Source organism: Dermacentor andersoni, chromosome 8 (genome assembly GCF_023375885.2).
Source record: "Dermacentor andersoni chromosome 8, qqDerAnde1_hic_scaffold, whole genome shotgun sequence".
Taxonomy (NCBI): Eukaryota; Metazoa; Arthropoda; class Arachnida; order Ixodida; family Ixodidae; genus Dermacentor; species Dermacentor andersoni.
In genome coordinates this window covers 144,433,467-144,459,922 of record NC_092821.1, presented here as the reverse complement: position 1 = coordinate 144,459,922, position 26,456 = coordinate 144,433,467, and the positions used below count along the sequence as shown (strand labels likewise).

General features: G+C 47.3%; 1 protein-coding gene across 18 annotated transcripts in view; it reads right to left on the bottom strand.

Annotated features, from left to right (window-relative positions):
• The window catches only part of LOC129384282 (uncharacterized), a 667,107-nt gene that overhangs the window by 212,001 nt on the left and 428,650 nt on the right, over positions 1-26,456 (bottom strand). For 4 of the 18 annotated variants that reach the window (XM_072290004.1, XM_072290006.1, XM_072290008.1 and 1 more), the window contains one exon: positions 20,067-20,089. The exons of the other annotated variants lie outside the window; for them this stretch is intronic. The gene's annotated coding sequence lies outside the window, so the exon portion shown is untranslated. The remainder of the gene's footprint in view (positions 1-20,066; positions 20,090-26,456) is intronic. 18 annotated transcript variants of the gene reach the window in all.

The following is a 26,456-nucleotide window of genomic DNA, read 5'->3' as shown; positions in this document are numbered from 1 at the left end:
AGTCTTTTCAGCTTTGTACCAGTTGAGAAAGGGCGCAACATAAGTAATGTGACAGACGATAAAAGATTGGACAAGGCGGATGAGGCTGTCTTCCTTCATACCCCCTCGCCGGTTGGTCACTCGTTTCAGCAGTCTGGATGTATTGGCGGTCTGTCGAAGGATCTTTGAGATAGCCGTAGAGTTAGCTCCGTTGGCTTCTATGGTCATACCAAGAACGCGGATGCAAGGGACCACGGGTATAGGTCTGCCATCCCTCAGGTTGAGCTCTATTTCCTCGTATTGGCGTTTAGTCGTGGAGCCCCGCGGGGGGCGTCCACGGAGTGTGGGTCGGTATAGGAGAAGCTCCGACTTTTCGGGGGAACAGCGGAGTCCCGTGCCTTCAAGATAATTTTCTACGACGTCAATGGCGTCTTGTAGGGCAGTTTCGATTTGGCCGTCACTGCCCTTTGCAGCCCAGATTGTAATATCATCGGCGTATATGGTGTGCTCAATGCCGTCGAGTTTTTGTAGTTCTTGTGCTAGTCCGAGCATAACCAGATTAAACAGTATTGGGGAAATGACAGAGCCTTGCGGTGTGCCCGTGCTGCCGAGGGAGAGTTCCTCTGATCGAATGTCTCCGACCGACAGGAAGGCCTTCCGATTGGATAGAAAGTCCCTTACATAGTTATAAGTGCGTTCTCCAAGGTTGAGCAAGGAGATGCGCTCGAGGATGGTGGAGTGCCTTATATTATCGAAGGCGCGCTCGAGGTCGAGGCCCAAGATCGCCTTCGTGTGACGGGATTTGCCATCTAGGATTTGATGCTGAAGTTGGAGCATAGCGTCTTGGGTGGAAAGATGCTGTCTAAAGCCAATTATCGAGTGGGGGTAAGCACATGTGTCTTCGAGGTGAGTGTTTACACGGGTTAGAAGTGCGTGCTCCATGACCTTGCCTACACATGAAGTTAGCGATATGGGCCGGAGATTGGCGAGGCTAGATGGCTTACCGGGTTTCGGGATGAGAATTACTTTGGCCGTTTTCCATGTCGGGGGAATTGATCCCTGGCGCCAGCAGTTGTTGATGTATTCGGTGAGTTGTTGCACCGAGGGGTCATCTAGATTTCTTAGTGTTTTATTCGTAACCCCATCTGGGCCTGGCGCCGAACGGCTGTTCAGCTTATGTAGGGCAGCATGAATCTCTGCCACGCTGAAATCTTCATCAAGGGCAGGGTTGGAGGTCCCTGTGTATGGGCCGTGAGGCTGAGTGGGCCCAGATGGGATGTACTTTTCACATAAGCTATTCTTAACGTGGTCCTGGCCATGCGTTTTGCTTTCTGTGAATAAAAGCTTGGTGAGGCGATCTTGTTGATATGAGCGGGTGGTGGTGCTATCAATCAAATGTTTGAGGATTTTCCACGAGCGGGGATGGTGGAGTTGCCCGTCTAGAGAGTGACAGAGCTCTGTCCATTGTTGGTGACTTAGAACGCGGCAGTGTGCTTCAATTTCCTTGTTGAGAAGTGCAACCTTCCGTCTGAGTCTTCTATTGAGTCGTTGTCCCTTCCATCTAGAGAGGATGGATGATTTGGCCTCGATAAGGTGGGCGAGTCTACTGTCCATGCGCTCAGTCGGGGCGTCTGTTGTGATAATGCGGGTGGCCGATTTAGTATCAGACAGTAGATCACGTGACCATGATTCTATGTCGGTAATGGGAGTGTCCGTCGCTGCTGTTACACGGCGTTTACGGAACGCATCCCAGTCCGTCCAAGTAAAGTCCCTTGTTCTTCTCATAACGGCTGTTAGGTGTGGGAGAGTAATTTCGATGATAGAGTGATCACTCCCGAGGTCGTGTTGGGTGTTGCGCCAATGGGCGTTGTCTGCGTTTTTGGTGAAAGTGAGGTCTGGCGTCGTGTCTCGTTCAGTAGAAGTGCCGAGGCGAGTGGGGAAGGCTGGGTCAGTAATGAGCGTAAGCCCGAGATCATGGGAGTCTTGCCATAAGTTACGACCTGCAGCAGAGCTGCATCTGTAACCCCATCCTGTGTGCGGGAGATTGAAGTCACCTCCGATGATAAGGGGGCCGCTGCCTGCGATGTTAAGGGCCTTTTTGAAGAGGGTTAGAAATCGGCTATGGCGTTGAGATGGAGTATTGTAGATATTGAGGATAAATATTCCTTCCTTTCGTTTTCTGTGCGGGATGAACTCAATGAAGAGGTGTTCGGTGCGCCGATCGTTGAGATCGTGTTCGATTGCGGTAATTCTTTTTCGAACGAGTGTGGAGACTCCGTGTGGAGCGTTGTTCGCAGTGAAAGAGTGATATCCTGGAAGGCTGACCGGAGTATTGTGCGTTTCCTGGAGCAAGATTACGTCGGGTTGACATGAAGTAGCACGGAGGTGTTGACGGAGAACGGGTTGTTTATGGAGGTAGCCGCGGCAGTTCCACTGCCACAATGTTGTGTCAGTTTTAGTGTGGGCCATGATGAAGGATAGGGGATGCCACAGGTGGCAGGGTGGCGGCGACGGTTCCTGTGGTGTCCATGGGTACGGTTTGAGCGGTGGAAGCGGATTGTGTGAAAAGGGTTTGAATATTAGCTTCCATGGTGGTGACTCTGTGCATAAGGGCGATTAGAGAATTCTGTAAAGTTTCCACCGTGCTTTGGAGTGTTATGAGCATATCCTTGACTTCGGAGCGTACTTGGCCCTGAGCTCCTTCTTGGAGGGCTCGCTTTTTTGGGGCTGGTCTTGAGAGTTCTTCGGTTTGGCTGCTGGTAGCGGGTTCTGGGGTGTTAGGTGTGGGTTGGGTTTTGGGTTGTTTGAGGCTGTGAACCTCCTGGGTAAGCTTTTGGATTAAATCACGCATAACTGCGTTTTCTTTCTTAAGGTGTTCGATGTCTGTGTTATCTGTGTTGTCTAAGCTGGGTTTAGGCAGTGGGGGGGATTTAACGTGACCCTCTCGCGAGACGCCCGTCAGGGCCTCTGCGAAGCTCACCTTTTCTGAGGTATATCTGGCTCCTGGAGTCGACGTGGATCTTGATCTGGACCGACCTCGATCCGACCTCAGTCTGGAGACGGAGCGGGACCGGGACCGGTGCTTGGTCTCCATGGACGGGAAATCTTCTGAATGAAGGGCTGAATGCTGTGCTACTCGGCGTTCTCCGAGGCGTCTTCGTATAACGTACGGCGTTTTGTATCTGGCAGTACAGGCTTTGTCCGCTGTGGGGTGGGGTCCACCACACAACATGCACTTGGGTGTACACTGATGATCTTGATCTGGGTTGCGAGCACCGCAGCCCGGGCAGATCTTGTTATTAGGGAACGGGCAAACGTCCATGCGGTGCCCGAGGCGGCCGCAGTGGTAACATATATCGATCTGCTTGCGGTACAGGGAGCATGGGATTAGTGTTGCGCCATACCGAACCATGTATGGTACGTCAGGTCCGTCGAAGGCAATGATGATGGTCGTGGTGGAACCGATTCGCTTTGCGGCCAGGGCTAGAGGATTACGATCATTTATGATGTTAGCAGCGACTTGTCTGGCGTCATCGGTGAGAGGGATGCCTCTGATGACTCCTTTGGTGGTATTATCTGGGGCGGCTTCGTACGCGCTGACCTCGTGGGTCACCCCGTTGACTTGGATGGACTTGATTCTGACGTACCGGTCCGCATTTTGCGGGCTGGGCGTGCTGATCACCATGATGTTTTGCTGGTTGTTCGAGCATATTGTGTCGTTTTGACTGTCTTCTGAGCTAAGTTGCGCTGCTTGAAGAATAGCTGCAGTCACTGTAGGGCTGCCGACCTTGGAAATATTGAGTGCTCCTTTGGGTCTGACGATGATCTTGATCTCATTTGCTGGTAGTGGGAGCATGCGCCCGGCCTTGAGAACCTGAGTTCTAACTTGCTGCCTGGGTCTATAGCGAGAGCGAGAGTCTTGAGTCCTAGGTTGTTGTTCTTGGGATAGTTTTCGGCCCCGCTGCTCGTCTGGGCGACGGGCGGTACACCGACGGGAACGGGCGGTACACCAACCCATCTCGGCGGTTAACTCTTCTGGGGAAATATCTTTGCCACATACTTGGACTTCCATGCTTCGCAGATTTGGCCAGGGGCTTGTGCGTCGTAGCAGAGCTCGCACGGACACGCGCGGGAACGTGCCAGGTAGCCTGGTAGGCCGAGCACCTGGCGCACGCGCTTAGCCTTAGCGCGGCGACGGCGTGATCGTAACACAAAAGTGGTCGCAGTACCGGAAAATTAAATGTCCCACCTGATAACTTGGTATCTACAGAGTCCTGGTGGTCTCACGATTCGAATGGTACAAAATTAGGGCTGGTATGCACAGAAAATCGCGGCGAAAACATTTCGAGAAGATGGAGCCGATGTAAACACAAGCTATGGGCGCTGATATTTTTTATAGGAGAAGCTATCTGGATGTCTGCCATGTGACCCGAGAGGAATACTTTATGCAGAATTTGGGCGCCTGCCCTTTTCCGCTTATTCAAAGGAGGTCAAACAGGCCTATAAGTACCGCTGGCGACGCTGTCTACTCGAACCTACCAACTACATCCAGACTGTGCTCGAAAACGCGACAGTGCCCCAGTTTGGGGCACATAAAGTGTGTCAGCCCACCCTTAACCCATTAACTTGCATGCCATTTCTTTGCATGCCACCCATCTTATTTTCATTAGGGCAAGTAAATTAGAGCACGAGGGTACGTATATTAGAACAAAAGAGCCCGTGTATCAGTTTTGACTATGTACGTTCACATATGTAACATACAAGGATGAAATTACTGCGCTTCAGTAAGTTTTGAAGGTCTGTTCACTAAGGAGAGTGGTAGCAGTGTTGGGCGTTTACTCTGCGTCAATTTTGAGACACCATGTGAAGAGTATAGCGATGTCGACCGGAAAGACATTCACTGCTAATAATGTCAGTGTTTCACTAAAGCAACGGCTTCCGCATGCAACAGATCGTCTTTAGAGATTTGCAACAACTCAAAACCGATGGTCAGCTGTAGCGCGTTCTCAAACTACCCGGAAAAGATACAGAACTAAATCTACAACCAGCGCAGTGACCATGTAGACCATCGTTAAAAACTGCCAAGACCTGATATTTCTCACTTTGGAAACAGTCTCGCTCTTTTACAAATCGCTTCATGAGTATGATGACTCATTGTTTTTTTTTTCAGAGTTGCAGAAAGTCTGCGAGACGTTGCCAATAAGCTTTAGAAATGCATGTTCATTTGAGAACAACGTGACACACATCATGATCCTCTCTCGGCACATGTTCACTGTAAGACGTGACTGAGAGCCACCACAAAATTTATGTTTTTCTCGACGCACTCACCATAATGAGGGCAAATTCTATAACATTACATTATTTATTTGTGTGAGTCTATGCTATGGCATAGCATTCGCCGAAAGTAACAGGTCACAGAAAATCACTCAAAATGAAAACACGTTGCTGTTGCGACAACAACGCGCTCGATGGAATTGACTGTCTACTTTCGGAACAAAGCAGCGATTTCTCTTAAAAGAGCGCGTGTATCGTTGTTGATTTTCTTCAAAGAACGAACAAAAACAAAACGGTTAGCTTTGCTTCTCCGCACCAAGTGATCTTGAAGGGAAGGGAAGCAAGCAGGAATAGACGGAACGACAAGAAGGTTAGCCATGCAGTGATCTTCGATGTGCAGGTGAAGAATAGTGAGATCAAATGCAGCTACTTCAAAGCAATACTCTTGTTCTCAGAAATGCCTACTCTGCAACATAAGAAGGTAAAGGAAAACAAATTATTCACGTGATGCAACGGATCCATTAGGCTAATGTTAATCAGGGAAATTCGTGACCGTCAAATTCTATCAAAGGCAATTCTATCAAAGGCACTTCTCGCTCGCAGGGAGTACAATTTATTTTCGTTGCGCTTTTATCATATTGGGCTGGCCAAAAGGCCTTCGTTTCGAACTTTATATTTACGAGCGACGCTCTTGGTTGCACTCTCTTCTATAAGCAAAATGACACACGTAAGATGAGAGCACTCCAGAGATTCACTGCATTTGCGAAAAGAGAGTGAAGCGAGTACTGTGCTGCTGCACGTAGTGTCTTTTGCTATTCGCCGCCCACCTTCAGTGAAACTTTCCATAGAATTTATACACAAGGATTGTTTAAGATATGCGAGAGCTTCCCCCCCCCACCCCCCCCACCCAGTCCATCCCATTCACAGAGCACGCACACTTTATTGAACATCCATTAGAGCCAATTTAGCGGAGAGTGAGAGCACCTGACTCGTCATTTTTGTTGCCAAAGGCACTGCGAGTCACTTGAGACTTTGTAACCTTCCACGCGAGGGTCAAAAATGCGCGTTCATATTGTGACAGCATGACTGTGGCAAGGCTCCTTCGCTGTACAGTCGCACATATTCCGCAGCCGCCTCTCCACATTGCACTAACTGTTGAATTGCAATTGAAAATTGAGAGAATATTCGTCTTTAAAGATCAGAGGAGTGCAACGTTTTTCGGTGTATTTTGAACGCTAAGGTGGTGCTAGATCGTCAAAGCAACTGGACGCGGCGGCAAACATTGGAAAAAAAAGCTTTTGGAATCATGTCTGGGTTGATATCTTTGCAAGGGACAGCTTCGTAACCGTCCCTCAGCATAATACCTTACGTAGTAACGCAAAGATATGGGCGTGTATGCATGTTACATATCTATATATGCATACGTGCATTACTATTTGATATTAGTTTTGAGTAAATGTGCACGTACTGTTCTCTTTCTTGCATCCAATTTTGTATGACACCTAAATAATTAACCATTTTAACAACAGACACGTGTGCTTTGAAGATGCCTGTAAGCTTACAGCATATGTTCAAGTTTTGTGTAGGAAGGCAATTTCTTTCTTAAACGTAAGAGAGGTGCATATACTTGGTCGCCATCCAAGGGCGCTATAGAGGCGGATTCGCGCCTAGCGACATCCAGTGTTTCATGTTGGCGGTAAACAGCAAGAATGTTCGTATCGCTTTTTGTTGGAATAAATTTTTTCTAAACAGCGGCCAGAAACTTGCAAAGTGCAATGTGGACGGAAGATGAAATAAATGCTACCGCTTTAACACGTTTCGACGTTCTATAAAGAGGTAGCAATGGTACATGAAGTCCTTTCTCGGGCATTTTTTCTTCTTAATATTTATGTCCGGCGACGGAGGAACGCTTTTAATAACGCTTTGTTGACCTCGTGTGTCCCGTTTCGTTACACCACTCAAATGATTTGGAAGAGAAAGGCGCTTGTCTGTTTAGCCACGCCAGTAAGTTGTTGGTGCGACTGCAGTAAAAGGCTCCATTATCGGTTTTCAGGTTGAGGTTGCATCATTTAGCACTTGGGAGAAATGTAAAGGTTGTTCTTGTTCCTTGGACTGCAATTTGTGCCCTACGTCCCGCTGCAGAAATAAAAAATCCTCGCGCGATGTGTTTCTTGATCATTCTAACGGTTGTTTTTTTTCTGAGCGACACTGCCTGTCGTGCGTAAAGGCCAGAATACATGGAGCGAATATGCGACGAATAGTCGGCGTTCGACGCCCGGCGATGTATGCGCGACGCGCGGCGGCGGAGAAAACGTCGTTCGCCGCCGATCTAGCTGGCGCAGAAAAGTTCGTCGGGCGTCGACGATACCGGAAGCGGCAAACAAGCGGCGCCCCAGAGCGAGCCAATCAGGTCTCACTATCCGCCCCGACTTCCGACTAGGCTTCCCCGCTTGTCCGTGTATCCCGATCCCGCTCTAACGTTCACGCCGGTCTCCCGCTGTTCGTATTCATGGCATCCAAAGCGGCGCGGCTGGAATTTACCGACAAGTTCATTTCGGCTGTTCAGAAGCGTGCCGCGCGCATGCGTTGAGCCACAGAACAGAGCCGCGGAGTTGGAGGAGCCGAAAGTTGTTTACCCGCCCAGTGTTGCCAGAACGCATAGCATCGCCGCTTTCTTTAAGCTACATCGGCACATGAATGTCCCAAACACATAAAAAACACTAGAAATCATTTGCAAACAAAATCTTACGCGTTTTTAGAGTGTTCCGCAATTCAAAAGCGATAATAGTTGTCACTAAAGCTTTTTTTTTGTGTCATGTGTTTCACTACAGCGCATTTGCCTCGTCTAGCCACATTGATAACAATGCAGCGGCTCGCCGGCGGCACCCGCCGTGCCTTCGCTCCAGGTAGCGCAGCCCGACGAACATGCTACGTCGCGCCGCGGCAGATTTTCTGCCGCCCGAACTTCGTCGTGAAAGTTCGCTCCATGTATTTTGGCCTTAACGTCGACGTCTCTAAGGACTAGAATATTAACTAAAACGCTGTTCGGATGGCGTGACATCTTGCAGCTTTCTCGCTTCATACTGTTTTGAAATGTATACTAAAACCAAGCTGAGGCGAACACCTGCCTCGTCGCCGACTTCTGAATAGGCGGAGTGGGCTTTCACGCGCCTTGAACTCCAATAGGTGCCAAGCACAAAGCAGGAGGTTCCCTTGTACTGGTAGGCACTCTGTGGCAGCACTGGTCTGCTTCCGGCAGCGGAGCCGGATGCTCGGCTTTTTCACTAAAGTTGCGATGGGTAGGGACCAGGGATGCCCAGAGACCCTTGCCATGCACTGTGGGGCCTCCCTTTTCGAGATGAAACATAAACAACCGAGCGCCAAGTTTTGGTGCATCTCTATCTATTACAAAACTAAACATACGGTGAGTCTACGTTGGCACCGAGATTCGAACCCAGTAACTCCGCCGAATGAGAGGCGAGGCGGACGCTCAACCATTTCACCATCGCTGCGGTTAGCACAAATTGCGCAGTTGCAGGCCTCATAATTTCAGGTGACCACCACTGTGAGTTTCATAAACTATGCCTACTACGATGGCATTCTGAGGTTTTTTGAACGCGGTCACTATTGCTGCTCGGGTGGAGAAATCTACGGCCGAAGTATACCCTCTATGAAGACCGCGCGCGAGGCAGAATTTAGCTCCGATTGAGACGTGCCTGACTCGACGAAGGCATCATTGGCACACAGGACATCAATGATCGGGTAATGACCTTTTTTTTTTGTTCTCTGCATAGGGATACCAAAGTAAGGCATGTTGCTAATATGGCTGCAAAGATATAAAAGATAATGCTATAACATGTTTTCGTTTCGTGCGGCTTTAAAAGCGACCCCATCCGAAGTATAGAAAAACAAAGATTTCACGTCAGAAAATGTAAACGTAAATAGACGCGCTTTCTTGCAAGCACGCAGCTCCTTCGCGAAAGGAAAAAAAGAGAAAGAGGGAGTGAGTGAGAGACACGCCACTCTTTCCGATGTCTGGCACGCCTTCCATCAATTATCCATCATCAAATGCTAAAGTGAAACCATCAGCAATGCGGTCGCTGTTATCGCTAGCGAAAAAAAAACGTTATCTGCGGAGTGCAGCGTTGGCTTCACTTCATAATAGCAGCAGTATTCGCAATATTGAAGTGGGACTCACGTTTCCCCAACGCCAAGTACCCGTGCCTGCCGTTTTTATGCTGGCGAGAGGATAGCATGATAAGTGCACTCGAATGCCGATGCACGCTCAATGGTCTGGTTTCCCGTTATCCTTGCCTTTTCCGACGAACATTTTTTAGCAGAATTGAAAACCCCCTTTGTATCATTTGTTATGTGTGATTCCGCACAAATTGTTTTCTATGGAAAACGCTGGTGCTGCGAACGTTCCGCTACAATAGGAACGATTGCTAATACGTGGATTTGCATATTCTTCATGCTAATAGCTTCGGAGGCTTTCGTGGCGTTATTTATTGCGCTTTACGTTTCGAAATTTTGAAGTGATCATATTTCAATAGGCACAACAACATGAAAGGGCTTCACGTACATGCTATCACTTCGGATTGTTGCATATTTAACAGGCGATCTATTAGACAGTGATCCAGTTGCGATGTTGCAAAGCCATTTGAAACCACGAAGTAATGTTTTAGGCAAATGCACGTGCAGCCCATATCGTTCCTATGCTGGCCGATTCGTCCCTAGCCACAGCTCGCCTAGATAAGAGCGCCGAAGTTCCCTCTAGTAATCCTCGTAATAAACTTGGTGATTGTGCTGGTCTCTTGGGTGCCAAGCTCCTGTGACTATTTCTTCTCATACCATTACTGCACGAAGCCGCAAATGTGCTGCGACGATTCTCAGGAGCCAATGGGACCACTTACGATTGGTTGATTGATTGACGAACGATCGGCCGTAAATGCGTGTGTGTACTTCGAAAATTTCTTTTACTTGTTATTGACTTTTCTTTCTTTCCACTGCACCATAGCAAACCGAGCTCCAGCAATTTCGCTTCAACCGAGAGAGGCGCAATATGCTTCCCCTAACATGAATTCGCACAGTGACCGCTACCTGCATATTTTGCTTTCATTAGTAAAGCCTTTTGTCCAGTATAGGTGCCTTGCAACTCTAATGCTTGATCTGTATTGTTTGAAGACAGGTCAAATAAATTCAGGACAACATAACATCTCACCCCGTAATGTACTTGTAAACATACAGTAGCTTGTAATTGTATAGTGGAGCATTGCCACATCAGTGGTTACCTCTGGTCGTATTGCGATACATTATTAAGTTATGAATTTATTCCAATTTTCTGACGTCACATTTAAGCACCCGCCGGCACAGACATTGGGTGCTAAACGGATAGATTGTTTGAAAAGCCGAATCAATCGCTCTATGCGTTTATAGGAAATCACTTTTGTTTGATTTGAGACGAAATAGCATTGCCCAGTTAATCGGTTTTTCTTATCTTATCGGCTTACAAGGGGAGAGGAGTGCGTACAAGTGGATAGGGCTCTGGCGGATCCTGGCTAGCACAATGAAGGTATCTAATCGGATGAGGGGGGCGGTGCCGGCGTCTGCGATTGGACCGCTTCCCCTTGCTTAGGTTACGGTAGTTGGCCGAAAATCGCAGCTGCATGCAACGGAAGTATATAAATAACACTAAAAGTGATGCTCGTCAAAGAGAAATTGGCAGGGTGATGTAGTATACATGTAGAAAAGGCTCAGCAACGTAGTGCTGTCACGCTAAAAATTGTAGACGCCGGCATCTCCGAGCAATCAGTGTCAGAACGATCGTTGGGCATCGATATCAGACTGCGTTCAAAACGGGGCAGGTTATTGCTATTAACAAAGCAATTCTCTTTGTTCGGTATTATAATAAAATAATGCATCTTTATTGCCGACATGCAACTTTGACGTAGTGAGTTTTCGCGGTTGTTGGTGTCGCGTGACAGAGAGGGGAAGTGGGCGCAGCCCGAAAAAACGTTCGCCAAAAAGCTTAGAGCTTATGGGGAAAGAGGGTAGAACAGTGAAGATTTCTTTTGTATTTCATTTGCCCCTAATCATGCATAATTAGTGCACACAGGTCATACCGGTTTGGACGCTTTTGCGGTTTTTCTGACGTCGCCTGACAGACGTGCAAGAGGGGCAGCTGACCCGAAAACTTTTTCACCAGTCGTGGAAGGCTTCTGACAGAAATGGAATTAAAAAAAAAAAAAAACGTTACAGTAGCTTTACGCAGCCGCGCCCCTGGTTCTCAGGTGCACTTCACCTCGCTGCATGTCCAGATACAGATGCTCTTTGCGCCACTGAGGAATTTAGATGCAATACGAATATACTCCACCTGATGGCAGCACCTTCGTAAATCTTCACACACTTCGAAGGCATGACGATCACGGTCTCAATGGGGCAGATAGGCTCTTTTGGGTTCTATTTATAATAGAACCCAAAAGAACCCAATTTATAATAGCGGACGACGACGAAGTGTCCTGTGTGGAACGCTGCCTTTTTGTCTCTGAGAATTTGAAGCTACTTTGTGGGAGACGCCACTCCCTTAACTACGGCGATGGACGTGGAGTCGCCTGGAGAGGTTCCTGGTCCTTGTACGTCAACAGCGACCGCACCGAGAAAGCGGTCTAGTCGCCCGAGTGACACCTACAGCGAGGACACTGTGATCTACTCAGGAACCAGTGATGAAACCTCGGATGACAGCGACTTCGTGCCCGTAGCGAAGCACAAAGCAAAGAGAAGACTCGTCAGGACGTCTCCTTCCTCAAGTAAGGCAACTGTGATCCCGACGCGAAAGCCATCAGACCTCACCATTTTATATATGCCTGTGGCTGCTAGCGACAATCTAAACCGGATCAACCGCCAAGCCACATCTGTATCGCTCGAGGCACTTGTTCCGGGTCAGATCAAAGATATAAGGATCAACGCCCGTAAGAACATCCTCGCTATAGATGGCACAAACCGCAGCGCGCTAGACATTCTGAGCAACGTTAAGGTGCTGGATAGCATCAACGTACGCTGCTATAAACAAGACCATCACGACTCTACGGCCGGCGTTGTGTATGACGTAGATAATTCCATAAGCGATGCTGACCTGCATATACTCATCAAGCCGGCGACAGAGGGAATTGCCATATTGCAAGCCCGTCGCCTGGGAAACTCGCAGTGTGTCAAGTTAACTTTCAAAGGAGACAGCCTACCGTCCCACGTCAAGGTCGGTCACTTCCGACATGTTGTACGGCCTTTTGTGCCAAAGCCGCTTCAGTGCAGGAAATGTCAAAGGATAGGGCACGTTAGTGCGGTTTGCACAAACGCTGCCGTTTGCTCACGGTGCTCTGGGTCGCACAGCTCCGACGCCTGTCGTGCAGAAAACCAAAAGTGCGCCAATTGTCAGGGCTCTCACGATGCAACTTCGAAGAATTGCCCACATGTGAAAAATGAGGCGAAAGTCTTGAGGCAAATGGTCAGGGATGGTTCCTCGCACAGGGAGGCTGCCGCTAAGGTGTGACGTCGACGCTCACGTCGTCGGGGATCTAGGAAACCCACTGCTATTGCTAAGGATGCACCGCGTCCACTGACAGTCCAGAAACTTACGCATACAACTAGCAATAGCAGCAATGAGATTCCTCAGCAGAAAGTCTCCAATATCATTGCCTCAAGCGAGGAGTGGCCGCCATTGCCACGGCTAGATCCACCAGCGGAGAGACAAGATGTAGCACGCTCGCCGAATCATGCTTCACCTTCTGGCAGCAACCAAAACAACGACAAACAAGTTGTCAGCATGATAAGGGCCCTTATGAACACGCTACAAGGACTACTGACCGCCATACACACTCCGGCGGCTCGAGGCGCACTTCAAATACTGGATGCCCTGTATCCGGTACTGTCCGGTCTTGAGAAGCACCATGGCTGCTCCTCTACATTCGGTCCTTAGAGAAGTCAAGGAAGCGTCTATCTTCCAATGGAATGTCAGAGGCATTAAATCGCGCATTTCGGACTTTCGTCCGTTTGTTTTTAAGAACAAATTTCCACTAATCGTCCTTTGTGAACCAAACGTTGAGAGCGCCATCCGCCTATCAGGATATGAAGCTTTCATGTCTGCCACCTGTACCGACCGCAGCAAAGTCTTCGTTTATATCAGATGCGATTTCACATATGTTTTACACCCAGTGGCACCTGATGACGACAATCAGTATGTGTGTTTGACTATAAAATGCAAGAACGTCGCACCCACGCTCATAGGTGCCTACATTTCACCTTCGAGTCGATTTGACAGCGCAAGGCTAAGTACAATTTTAACAGCGACACCTGGACCATGGGTTATTACCGGCGACTTCAATGCGCATCATCCGCTATGGGGAAGCTTAAAGATGGACTGTCGAAGAAGACGTGTACTATCCTTCGCGTCGGATCATGAGCTCTGCTGCCTAAATGATGGCAGTCCCACCTTTCTGCGGGGATTGACATACAGCAGCTGCCTGGACTTGACTTTTGTTTCAAGATGCCTCAGTGCCAGTGTCAAATGGTTCACGGACAACGAAACGCATGGTAGTGACCACGTTCCAACATATGTTAAAATTGACGGCATACGCAAGTCACACTCTACTACAGTTCTTCATCACATCGACTGGCCTAAATACACGTTGCTCATGGAGAAGAATAGCCAAGAGATCCAGGATTGTCTGCCTGGCAACATCGAGAAGCTAATTAACGCCGCTGCTCAAGAAGCCACAAGATCTTTTAGGCCTATTCCTAAATTTTCTGAATTCGAAGCAGAATTGGAGCGGCTTCGAGCAATCCGCCGTCGCGCGGAAAGAAGGTACAGGCGCACCAAGTCCATCTACGACCTAAGGGAGGCGAGACGCATACAGAAGAAGATCCAGCGTCGGATCAACTCCCTGCAGTCTCTAAGATGGAAAACCTTCTGTGATACCCTTGATTCGCATAAACCCCTCTCACATATTTGGAGAACAGTGCGTGGTCTTCGAACATCACCGCAACAACGCCACCCCTTCAAATGCCTGGCTCTCTATCAAGGTCGCAGAGAGATCGACGTAGCGGAGGACTTCTGTTTCAAGGCTGCTGGTCTACCGCCATCGTTCGCTACACGTGATCCCCGTGATGTTCCAATCTCGCGAGATTCTCGTATGGACAATTTGTTTTCCATCGAGGAGTTGCAGGCGGCTTTGGCAGCGTGCAGACGTTCCTCATCGCCTGGGCCTGACGGGGTGACATACGCAGCTCTTGGAAACCTCGGTCACACAGCCCGGCATGCACTTCTAGACGTGTACAATAATTCATGGCGTGAAGGAGAAGTTCCAGCTGCATGGAAGTCTAGCCGCCTTGTGCCTTTGCTCAAGCCAGGTAAATCACCCCTAGACGTGGCGTCTTATCGTCCCATTGCTCTGGCCAGTTGTCTAGGAAAGGTGATGGAGAGGATGGTGCTGACGCGTCTAGAGCGGTATCTAGACATTACAAGTTATATCCTGACGCTATGGCAGGCTTTCGACGCGGACGCTCTTCTATAGACAACGTCATAGATCTTGTCTCGTCTGCTGAGCACGAAAAAAGCCTCAGGAGACTGTCAGCGGCGATGTTCCTGGATGTTAAAGGCGCATATGACAACGTAACCCATCAAGCCATCCTGGACGCCTTGGGTGATGTCGGCCTCGGCGGCCTTGTATTTCGGTGGATATCCAGCTTCTTGAAGGACAGGTCATTCTTTGTGCAAACAGAGGACGGTGCGTCATCACAACGCAACACCTAGCGAGGCGTACCACAAGGCGGAGTCTTGAGCCCCACTCTATTTAACCTGGTGCTCATCGACCTGGTTCATACCCTTCCGGAATCCGTCCATGTGTCGATCTATGCAGACGATATATGCATTTGGTCATCAGGAGCGACGCGTCCTCAGGTGCGCGCCAGACTTCAAAAAGCGGCCACACTAACATCAGGTTATCTTCCAGCACGAGGTCTGGAGCTGTCCTGCGAGAAGTGTTCTATAGTCGCTTTCACGCGTAAAGCAATGAAACCGTACGTTATCAGAATTAATGGACAGCCAATCGCCTACGAGAAGACGCACCGCTTTCTAGGAGTGATAATCGATCGAGACCTTTCCTGGAGTACTCATGTCTCCTATCTAAAAAGGAAATTACTCATGAAAACCCACGTGCTCAGATCTCTTGCGGGAAAGTCATGGGGTGCGTCTGTGAGTGGGATGCTCCAACTCTATAACGCACTGTTCCTTGGTCTCCTGCGCTATAGCTTACCTGTACTGGGTGGGACCGGCAAGACCAACCTCCGTGCCCTCCAATCTGTACAAGCTCAAGCTCTGCGAATTTGCCTTGGTCTTCCCAGATGTGCGTCCACGGCAGCAACAATAGCCATCGCGCATGACCACCCCATCAACACGTATCTTCAAGTCGACACCTTAAGGATGCATATCAGGCACTTCGCCCGACTTCCATCACATCATCTCGCCTCCCTTCCTGCCGCTCGACCTCGTTCAGCGTTTAGCAAGATTATTGCCGCCAACCATGGAACTTTACCGTCGAGCTTCACGCCTGCAGCACGACCATCTCAACCGCTGTGGTGCCTCCATCCACTCCAGGCTCTTCTTGTTATTCCCGGTGTCAAAAGGAAAACGGAGATGTCAACTTTCGCCCTCAAACAAACCATGCTTTCAGTGCTACATAAACAGCACAGAGGACGCATCCACGTTTACACAGACGGTTCTGTATCCTCTAATAGTTCAGCTGGAGCAGTGGTGATTCCCGCAGAGTGCGTCACCCTCAAGTTCAAGACATCTCACATTACATCATCGACGGCTGCAGAACTCGCAGCTATCCGTGCTGCTCTGGAGTTTATTGTTCACAAATCATCACATTCATGGTCCATCTTATATGACTCAAAGGCAGCTCTTCAGTGTCTGATGTCCCCTTTCAACCGTGGACCAAATGAGCAACTAGTCGCAGACATCCGACTACTCCACCATCACGCAATCAACAAGGGACACAACATCATCTACCAGTGGATACCGGGTCACTGTGGAATTTCAGGAAATGACAGTGCGGATGACGCTGCTCGGTCGGCTCATGATGGTGCCCAGATTACACCCATACCGCTGTCAAGAACAGATGCAGCCACAAGTCTTCGCTCCCTCGCCCGCGAGCTTACACAGAATCTGTGGAACACCAGTGAATTCACGAACGCACGTCTCCACAAATTGGATCCACGTCTGCAACTCCGCCTACCACCAGGGTTGCCATGAGCGGAAGCAACACTTCTGTGCCGCCTGTGGCTCGGCGTGGCATTCACAAACTCCTATTCATTCCGCATTGGTATGGCCGACAGCCCTACTTGTGACACCTGCGGCTGCGAGGAGACGATTGAACACCTCCTTTGTGACTGTTCCCGTTACGCAGTGCGAAGAAAAGTGCTCGTGACCGCTCTCGCAAAACTGGACAATCGCCCCTTTACAGAGGAAGAAGCTCTAGGACACTGGTCTAGACGGGCTTCGGCACTCAAGGCCTTAAGGGCTTTGTTGAAGTTTTTAAGGACATGCGAATTGTGCGACCGCCTCTGAACGTTGTAGCGCGTAGTTTCGCGTTACTGTGTCAATTTTCTTTTTTTTCCATTTTTTTTCCTCTTCTTCTTCTTTCTCCTTTTATTCCCTTTACCCCTTTCCCCAGCACAGGGTAGCCAGCCAGTACTTACACTGGCTAACCTCCCTGTCTTTCCTCTCCTTTGTCTCCTTCTCCTTTCATTTATAATAGCGACCACACGGCAGCAAACACAGAATTATTGCTAAATATTTTTCTGTGTTGCTATTATTTTGCGGCTGTCCAAATACCAAAACGCATGGACAATGTTTTCAGTCACGTTTTGTCCTTTAGTTATTTCGAAATATTACAGCTGCCGCCGCAAGAAAGACACTGCATGTTAGGCTAACATGCATTTCCATTGAGCACCCAAATTCTCAGAGTAACATGTCCAGTAGTTTTTAAACTAGAACGCTAAACCGAAGGTGACCAGAAGCATTGACTGTTGGCCCATTTGGTGCATCATGTTGTGCTGTTGAGCGAAATAAGAGCGGAAAGAAAGCGATGTGCACAGGACAGCGTCTGCCCTTTCCCCACAGTTTCATTTCCCCTCTCAATCAGCTCAACAACACAACACCAAGGTGACCCGTTTACCTCACCATACCCCTTTAAACGCCTGGCGCCTGCGCCTCGAGCCAATTTCTCATATTCTTTCTTTCCTCGAGCTTGTGCTTTGAGAAGATGCGCAAATTGTGAATATTGTGGGTCATCATAAAATATTGCAGCTCCATTTGTCTTTTGCTTTATACATTCTACAGAAATAATTTTTTTTCCAAGCCTGAAAAGAAAAGAAGCCTGCAAAACATGATATAGGTGTCGCGCGACTAGCCGCACGGTAATTTTTTGTGTATCGCGGGGTTTCGTTAACGCTTGCAAAAAAACTTTTATCTCACACTTAATGAGCAACAGAAGCATGGATCGGTAATTTTTTATGACGCCCTAGAATTTTCCGATTCACAGGGTGGCTCTGATTATGATATATGAGAATGTCGTAAAATAACTGTAACTAATTATGTAATTAGCCAGAATTCAGAAAGGTAGCCTGACCTCCTTCAAGCGATATTAATCAAGGTTACCTTGGTGTTGTCCACCTATACGTGGCATTCGCATTGTTTATTAAGTTTTCTCAAAAGTCGCGTGGGATACCCTGTGTAAAGTGCGCAGCAAAGGTGAGTAAACACACATAAGACGTTCCAACTGGCAGACGACCTGACAAATATGGTATAGCATATAGATTTCAAGCTATTTGAAGCACCTTACTTGACCTATGGAACATGTAGACCCCAGACATAGCTCTACAGGTATGTTTCCGATGCGTCAGCGAAAGACGGTTGAATGCTGTTCTTTGCTCACTGACGATAGCGGCACTTCGCTAGAGTACGTGTGAAGGCTATTCTGAGACAAGTGATGTAGTAAATGTTGAGCGACGGAAAGAGAAATTACCAAGCAAGCCAAGATGCAGATTGGTTACAACATGGGCCTCCTGCTGGGATTTGTTTTCCGCACGAAATTGGCATTCATGCTTTTTCTTTCTTTTTCTTACATCCACAGAAGGCAAAATTTGATAGACAGAGGACAAAACAAGCCGTTCTCCCGTCTCGGCTCTCTTAGTTTCTTTAGTGACTAAAAAAGTGAACGTCCTAAAGAGAGGTAGTAGTAAAATCTTGACATAGCCTTCTCTGTCGTGAACTACAGAAAACGGTACACCTGAAAATCACATTGCTGAAAATAGGAAATGCATGCCACATGGAATTATTTGCCTAGGCCCCGAAAAGAACGCTCTTTAGAAAGTTAAAGGAAACAGGGCTAATCGCATGAACGATAACTATTAGGAGCGAAATAGCGTTTGCGAGTTCCGCGATCAATAAGTACTACGCAAGCAAATATTCTCAGCGAACTCCTCAATAAAAATGGTACCTGACGAATAAGGGAAATGTGCTGCCCGGATATTCTTATTTTTTTCTGCCTAATCAAAAAGACCACTGCCGGTAAAGCTTCACTCTGAATGGTGAGTTAAGACGTGTAGACAAGAGATGAGACCATCTCTGTCGTTGACGAAACATGGCCTCCAATTCAGACGACATTGCGCACAAGGAAAAACCCGAAACCGTTCTCTCACTTTTATATACTTCCAATTATTTCCTTACTTCTATTCTCTCTACACTGAAGTCTTCCATATTTTTCCCGATCCCTCGCAGAAAAAAAAGAAAGGATCACTTGTTTCTTCTTTTTCGTCAAGTTTCCTGCACCGACTCTGTCCTCAAGCAATCCGCTTTTGCTGCGCGTTCCTGCATCACCTCGCGTGTTGATCATGGTTTCCAATTTTTTATACGTATACTTGCATCGGCTAGGAAACTAAGAAGATCCTTTATTCCACGAACTGCGAGCTACTAGAACCACTTACCCTCCTCGCTATATTGCTTAGGACCATGATCGCAAGGAAAATAAATAAATAAATAAATAAATAAATAAATAAATAAATAAATAAATAAGCCTAAGTCAAACGCAGTCCGCATATAATTAAAAGCCTTACTTAAACTATACGCTCTGTGTTACCATCATTTATCACGAAACCATTGAGGAACTTTAGAGCGTTCGGGAGTAGTTGTCTGATACTCGGAGCAGCACGTGCATTAATCTTAAAGAGCGATGCGACAGTCAACTGACGTGAGCATTTAGCAGACGGCCATTTTGTTGTTCAGTGCGAGTTGATTTAGACGCGTCCCTCAGAAAATCTCCGTGCAGAGCTGCTACGAATGAACTGCTTCGAAACGGAGGCTTCGGGCAATTTGTCTTGCTTCAGCACCGTGCTCGCTGCAACTCTCCAAAGGTTAACCTTCACGCGAAACTAAGCGAAACACGCAAAAAACAAACCGCGTCTCTTGAGCCCAAAATGTCCCGCGTATGCGACTTCGAGTGCGACTGGAGGAATGCGCGCGCTTGATCGATCGTTCGCCAGGTGGCGTTATTTGCAGAGACAGAATCACCGATATCGAGCCGACACCGCATCGAGTTACACACGACTCGTGCACCGTCATCAATTGCTGCGAAACGATAACATCAATAACAATGCTTGTTTTGAGCACACGGAAACCGGCGGACGATTGTGAGCATCACCGGCGCAGCCGATCGCCTGATGCGTGGCAGCAAAGTGGAAAGAAACATTCTGCTCACCCACAATTCTGCAGTCAGGGCCTCTGGAAAAAAATGTTTTTGTTCTTCTGTGTGATTAGACTTGCCGAGTTTTCGCTCGTTGGTTCTGCGCTGCTCTATTAAAGATGCAACGTTTAAACGACGTCCCTACAGGACAATCGAAAACATCTTATGAAGGGCATCGAATACAGAAAGGGGAGAGAGAGCGTCTGGAATTTGCGAGTCACGAAACCGCGCAAGATTCCCGAGCCGTAATTGAATTCGAGAGTTGCTCCGCGCCAGGGAGAGCTTCCCGCTGAAAAGTTCGCGCGACGAGGGCAGTGGTAACAGCCACGTCGCTCGTATTCAGCTGGGATAACGCTTGACGTGTTTTACGACTTGAGCATAGCTTCGACCGCGTAGACGACGCTTGTTCATTCTTACTTTATGCTCTACACCGAATACAAGGGAGGTTGTGGTGGATATTTTTTCAGTATAATGTCAAAGTCAGTAGAAATATACAGGAGCAATTTGCAAATGCGCCTCTACGTTATTCGTCCTTCTGCATTTGTAGGTTGAAACTAGACTTGTCGAACGTCAACGCGGCGTAATTCATTGTTTAGAAAAAAAAAAAAAAAAGCAGCACAGCGTATAGTGCGCGCTTCGTGTGTTTTTGTTAAGAAACTTGCTTTTCTTCGTATAAATAGACGACATCGTAATGAAGTGGCAAATGAGTGAAACACTGGACCGTTGTTAATTGAGCATTTTTTTTGCTTGTCTTTGCATGTCAGAATCGTGGGAATAATTCCTCATGCTAATATTAGGATCTGGAGGATGTTCACCGTCCACCCAGCTACTTACAGAATCGACATTCACCTTCACTTCATGTAAGTAGCTTATGGTTGCTTCTATTTCTATCTAGCTGTGTACCTCCAGGAAATTTTTACCGCCCAGAACAGCAGTATATGGCAACGCACTGCACTAGTACATGATTGCCAAGCACGCAAAATCGAAGGCCCGTTAAAAAAAACTATCGCTTTTCACAAGCGAATTCATCAGCGAATGAAGTTCATATTTATTGTACTGTCCTGTTATATGTACTAAACGGATTGCAGATGATTTTAATTTTACAGCAGGACATTTCTCAAGAATTGCCGCAGTTCGTCCACAACCTGCTTTTCCATCTCGCTCATGTGGTAAGAACGTTCAATACTCTTGAGGTTTTGCTGCTGTGATATTGCAGTGCAAGCGCAGGAAAGATCATGCCCACTGACATATTTTATTATGAGTTGAGGTTTCTCAATAATAGAAAGTTAGGTAAGTGCTCGTACAGTCTTCAGTTTTCGGATATATTGATTACGCTTAAACACGCACAATGATGCAACACTAAAGTACATTACGTAAGAGTCGTCATGGTTCTGAAATTCACATTTATAGCACCCGCAGAAAAACGCGTATACCAAAGACACCAAAAAAACAAGTCAAAACATTGCTTCCTTCGATTTCGATCCGCCCTGACGCGTAGGTACGTCAAAGCGACACCTACCCTTTCAACCCACGTCGAATTTGAGGTGTTTTTCGGGGCCCAATGTTTCTCCAAACCTTCAAAGGGTTTGTCTGCATATTTATTTCAAAAAAATGTAGCAAAATTTTTCCATCAGTGAATAAATGACCATCATCTGAGCAAACGCACGGCGTGCTCTCCCAACCATCAATTGACGATGACTTGCTAGAACGACGATGCTTGAGAAGTTGCTAGCCCCCGTATTCAAAAATGCGCGTTAACTTGATGCCCACATTTTACATGATTTAGATGACGGCTGGCGCGAGCGTGCCAAAGACGCTCATTGCGGTTCCTTCGACGCGTTCACGTTAGGCGTCATTTTGATCATGATAAACAAGCGCATCAAGTTAAGGCGCATTTATGAATACGCGTGGGTGAGGACCGCCTAACGAACACGGGAAAAAATGTATCAGTTCTTTCCAGAAGCGAGTCATTGAAAGCGACAGGAAGGTTTAGCGTTGCGCTGAAGCCGTTTTTGGAACGCCTGGCGCTAACAAGGGCCTTACTATTACATTAGTAACGTTAGTAACGCTTGAGCTACTAACGAGGCACTTTGCCCTTTAGCCATGAGGCGCGCCGCTAGCGGCGTTGCATCTGAAAGCGCGCGAGGAGACAGAGAGAGAGAGATCAAAGACAGGAAGGGCAGAGAGAGCAACCAGACGAGCATCTGGTTTGCTACCCTTCACTGGGGGTGAGAGAAAGTGGAATAGAACGAAGAAAAGAGGGAGAGAGTGAGGTGACACAGATGCAAAACCATCGGCATTTTTCGACGCCCTACTCCCCACCCGCCACTGAAAAAAAAAAGAAGCAGCAGATAGGTGTTGCTTAACATTTGCTATCCGTCAAGCTCATGCCAGTCTGTGCACACAGTTGTTTTGCAGCAGTGCTAGCGTGGGTTCCCTAAGCGCTCAAGCCAGCAGGGGAAAAACAAAACGCTGCGCTAGCTCTGGTAGAGATGGTTGAGAGGAGCGTTACGGTGGGTCACCCCTGGCTTCGTCGCTCTTGCAGCCACACGCGCTGCGCATCTCAGAGGCTATTATAGCCCTAGGCGCATGCGTGTCCATTTCATGAGAGCCCGCGAAGAGCTGGTGGTGGGGGCGGACCCAAGGGTGACAGCACGAAAGCGCCTTGAACGTATACTGCCGCAAGAAAATAAAATGTGTAAGAATATGGAACGTAAGAAAATTCCGTATGAATTATACCGCGAACAGAGGGCCCAATAGTTTTGCCAGGACAAAGGACAAAGACCGAAGGGGTCAGAGAAACGACGGAAACACACGATGTGAACCAACCAGAACATATTGTGACACTCTCACGCTCGCTTTGGGTTTACGCCTTAACAGGATGTGGGGCACTCAGGACGAGTGGGGAAGTAGAGCACGACCTTCGGCTGGGTAAGCGAATTTCGATAGGCACTCCGCTAATCTTGGCCGTTGCGACTAACTCTACCTGGCATCTCAATAAACACCTTTAGTGGGGGGTAACAATTTAACACAACCTTGGAACAAAATATCAGGTTGATGAGAACGGCAACTTCTACGGGTTAGTAATGTAGAATCTTGATAAACTGAAGCCCAAGGGACCGGATAAGTATGCTTCAATTAACAGGAGCTCCGTTTACTGAAAACAGAAGTGGCAGCTCTATATGTCATGCGGCTTCTTAACATTGTTAGGTATGTTAAACACAAAGAAGTTATGTAGCAGCTGCACTCTACCTGAAAAGTAACTCGTAGCACTGCCGAATATGCAAGGCCCACAGAGACAATATCTTTGTGCAGCCAAATACAGACCCATATTTTACTGCATGATTTGGTGGGATTAGAGAGTTTTAATTAGTTATGCATGGTGCATAATCCGTTACAACGATACGTGATACGTTAGACCCTTTTCGCATGTACGTCGTATACTGTGAAATACTGTGGCGGTCACGCCGACAACTATGATTACGTGGCAACAAGCAAGCATCCATACAGCCTAGTTGACCCGTATCGATCCCAAATCGCGCTTGTTACATGCTTACCGCCCTGACAGCAGGAAATAGGAGTGAAATGAACCACTGCTTATACTCATGTCACGTTGAAGGCAAAGTATTCTATGTGTTTTGTCGTGATTATTGAGATCATCTGTTTGTTTTAATGATGCTAGGCCTACAGAAGTGGCGCCGATCGCTAAAATGGGTGTGATTCCTACTCGCCAGATGGCGAAGGAATCGTATCGCCGGCAAATCGTTGATAATGCGGAATGCTCGAAAGGTCTAATTGTTCACTGCATCAATAAAGTATTACTTCGCTCTAGTACGTGATGACGGTGGCGAACAAAGGCTAACTATAGACGCTGAATAGACGGTGCGGGGCGGGTTAACACATATAAGGAGGCGCTCACCCCTGCTGTTGGCTATGGAGGTGGCAAGAAACTGTTCAGAAAGGATGTAGACGATGTGCAGCCCCGCTGTTGCATTCATGTAAATGTGGCTGATGGTTACAGCGCCAAGTCATTTGTTGCTATCAGTGCACCAGGGACGCATGTATTTATAGGACAGTGAGCAGACGCTGAGAAGACGACGTAGCGAGGGACCTTTTTCTTTCGTTGCTGTGGGTTGTGTGCTCCAGTATTCCTGTCCTATTGGCTGTAACTCTGAACCTTTGACATCGCTGTAATGCGTCCTGTGTCGGGCGTGGTTGAAAGCTACCGAATTGACTACACTTCATTTGTTTTGGTTTCGAGGAGGCGCCAGTCATGTATTAGAACAAAGAAACGTCTGTTATTGTAGCATTCGCTGACCCAATAACAGGCGGCCGTGCCGTGGGAGTCCAAGGTGTCTAGTGGCCCTCAGTAAGACATCCGTAATTTAGGTTGTCCTATTTTGGTCGTCCATGGGGTGAGCGGAGTCGTCACGAAGCTGTACAGGCCTATGCATGCTGTACCTTAACATTCCGTCAAAATCTTGTCGGTTTGAGTCTTTACCATTTAAGGATGACTTTCTGCATTGAATACATTCGCGGGTTGCAAAACATATACTTCTGGTCGGGCCTCTTTCTCCAAACATCCTTCAGGACTTGCTTGTGTGATTCCGTTTGCGAAACGTCTGGCTGTGAATACCAAAAGCTTTTCTGCATTAACCATATACAAAAACAGCCATGTTAAAGGCTGTTGTTTGGTTTAAGTGGCCGTCCTGTTCATGTTTTTTTCCGTTTACCGAGATTTTGCTCTATTTGATGACCATTTTTAGAGCGCGATGTACGAAGACTAAAAGAGATTAGAAACGCAGCCATAGGCCCTGTCATTTCTACAACATGACGAGGTGTTCACATTCCTTACCGGTTTTACAGTTTCAGAACTGCTGTCCAAAAAAAAGTTGTTGGTTTTTCAGCACTCGTTTAAAGTTGTATCGTAATAGCCTTTCAAGATACAGTACATAATTGAAGTAATAACTTGAAAAAATTAACAACGGAATAAACCTGTATGCGACTACCAGACATTCAAGTGGACTCAATAGTAATAAATAAGGAATTCACATATTACATAGCGCAAGATCGATAATATTTCGCCATTCAGGAAAGTTAACGCGATTCAAAAACTGACGAAGAGTAATAAAAGACATACACGCATATAATTACGCCGCCTGAGCGCGACCTTTAGCAACAGTGGCATCCGGCTCAACCAAAAGAGCATTTTATCCATAGCTTGCTGAACTTTGACGAGCACGTGGATAGTTCTGCTTTCTGAAATTGGTTGCGACGTTGAAAGCAACTACTCAAAGAAATTAACTTTTCCTCTGGGGCGTTTCGGGCAGGCGAAACGTGAGGAATGATATACGTTTGCCTTTTTTCTGGAAATTATTACACGAAGAACCACTCTAACCACTTAAAAATACACGCAAGACTGGCGGTGCCGGAGTTTCAGGCCACACGATTTCGTGACAGCTGAAATTGGGCTTTCAGAGTTAATGTAGTTCTAGCGGTGTGGACAACATTCACGAAGAAAAACAAAAGTCTCGCATAGCGTCGCGTGGTCCCTCGCAAAGTTTCTTGGTGAAGTGCATTGACACAGCGTTGAGTTTCTTCTCGTTCGGAAAACTTTCCACTTCAATGATAAAAAGTGAGAATTAGCGCCGGCGGATCTACCCACTGCAAGTCAGCGCATGTAATTCAGGTGGCCTTAAACGCTGGTCAGTTAAAAGAAAAGCTTACAAGGAGCGAGAGGCGAAAGAAAGCAAGAGAGCATAAAATAAAGCTGTCTTCAAACGTAGGTTCCAGCGTATTTGGACGATATCAACTAACGGCTAATTTTCTTATTCTGTGTGCCATTCCCGGTGTACAAGGAAATGCCCAATATACATTCCAAAAGGAACTTCTAACATATGCTTTTAGTAAGGAGCCTAAGTAAATAAAAAAAAAAATTTGGCTCACCCTATGGTTCTGGTGAAATCCATGGTAACCTAATATTTCTTTCAGGTTTGCGCAAATACTAAAGCAGATATTATACAAAAGTAAGAATGGTAGTGATATAACCAGCCAAAACGCAGACACAGAACACAAAAAAATGCGATAAGGAGAAGTGCTGCCTTCGAAGTAGCGTTTTGATACAAAAAGCACGAATTTACAACCTCGCACCCGTGATCACAACATATATTTGTGCAAGTTATCAAGCTTACTGCAAATCTTCATGAAAGACACCAAAGCCTAAGGCAGCGTTCCACATGCAGATGACTCTAAGTGAGCAAATTCTTTATCACGTGCGCGAGGCTGTGTGTTCATCCTTCTTTGTAATGAGACGTCAGTTGGAAATCAGCGCCGGTCCTTGCCACTTCTCGTTTTGCGTGTTTGCTTTTGCTCTGGTTATATAAATATGGAATGCTAACTAGGCCG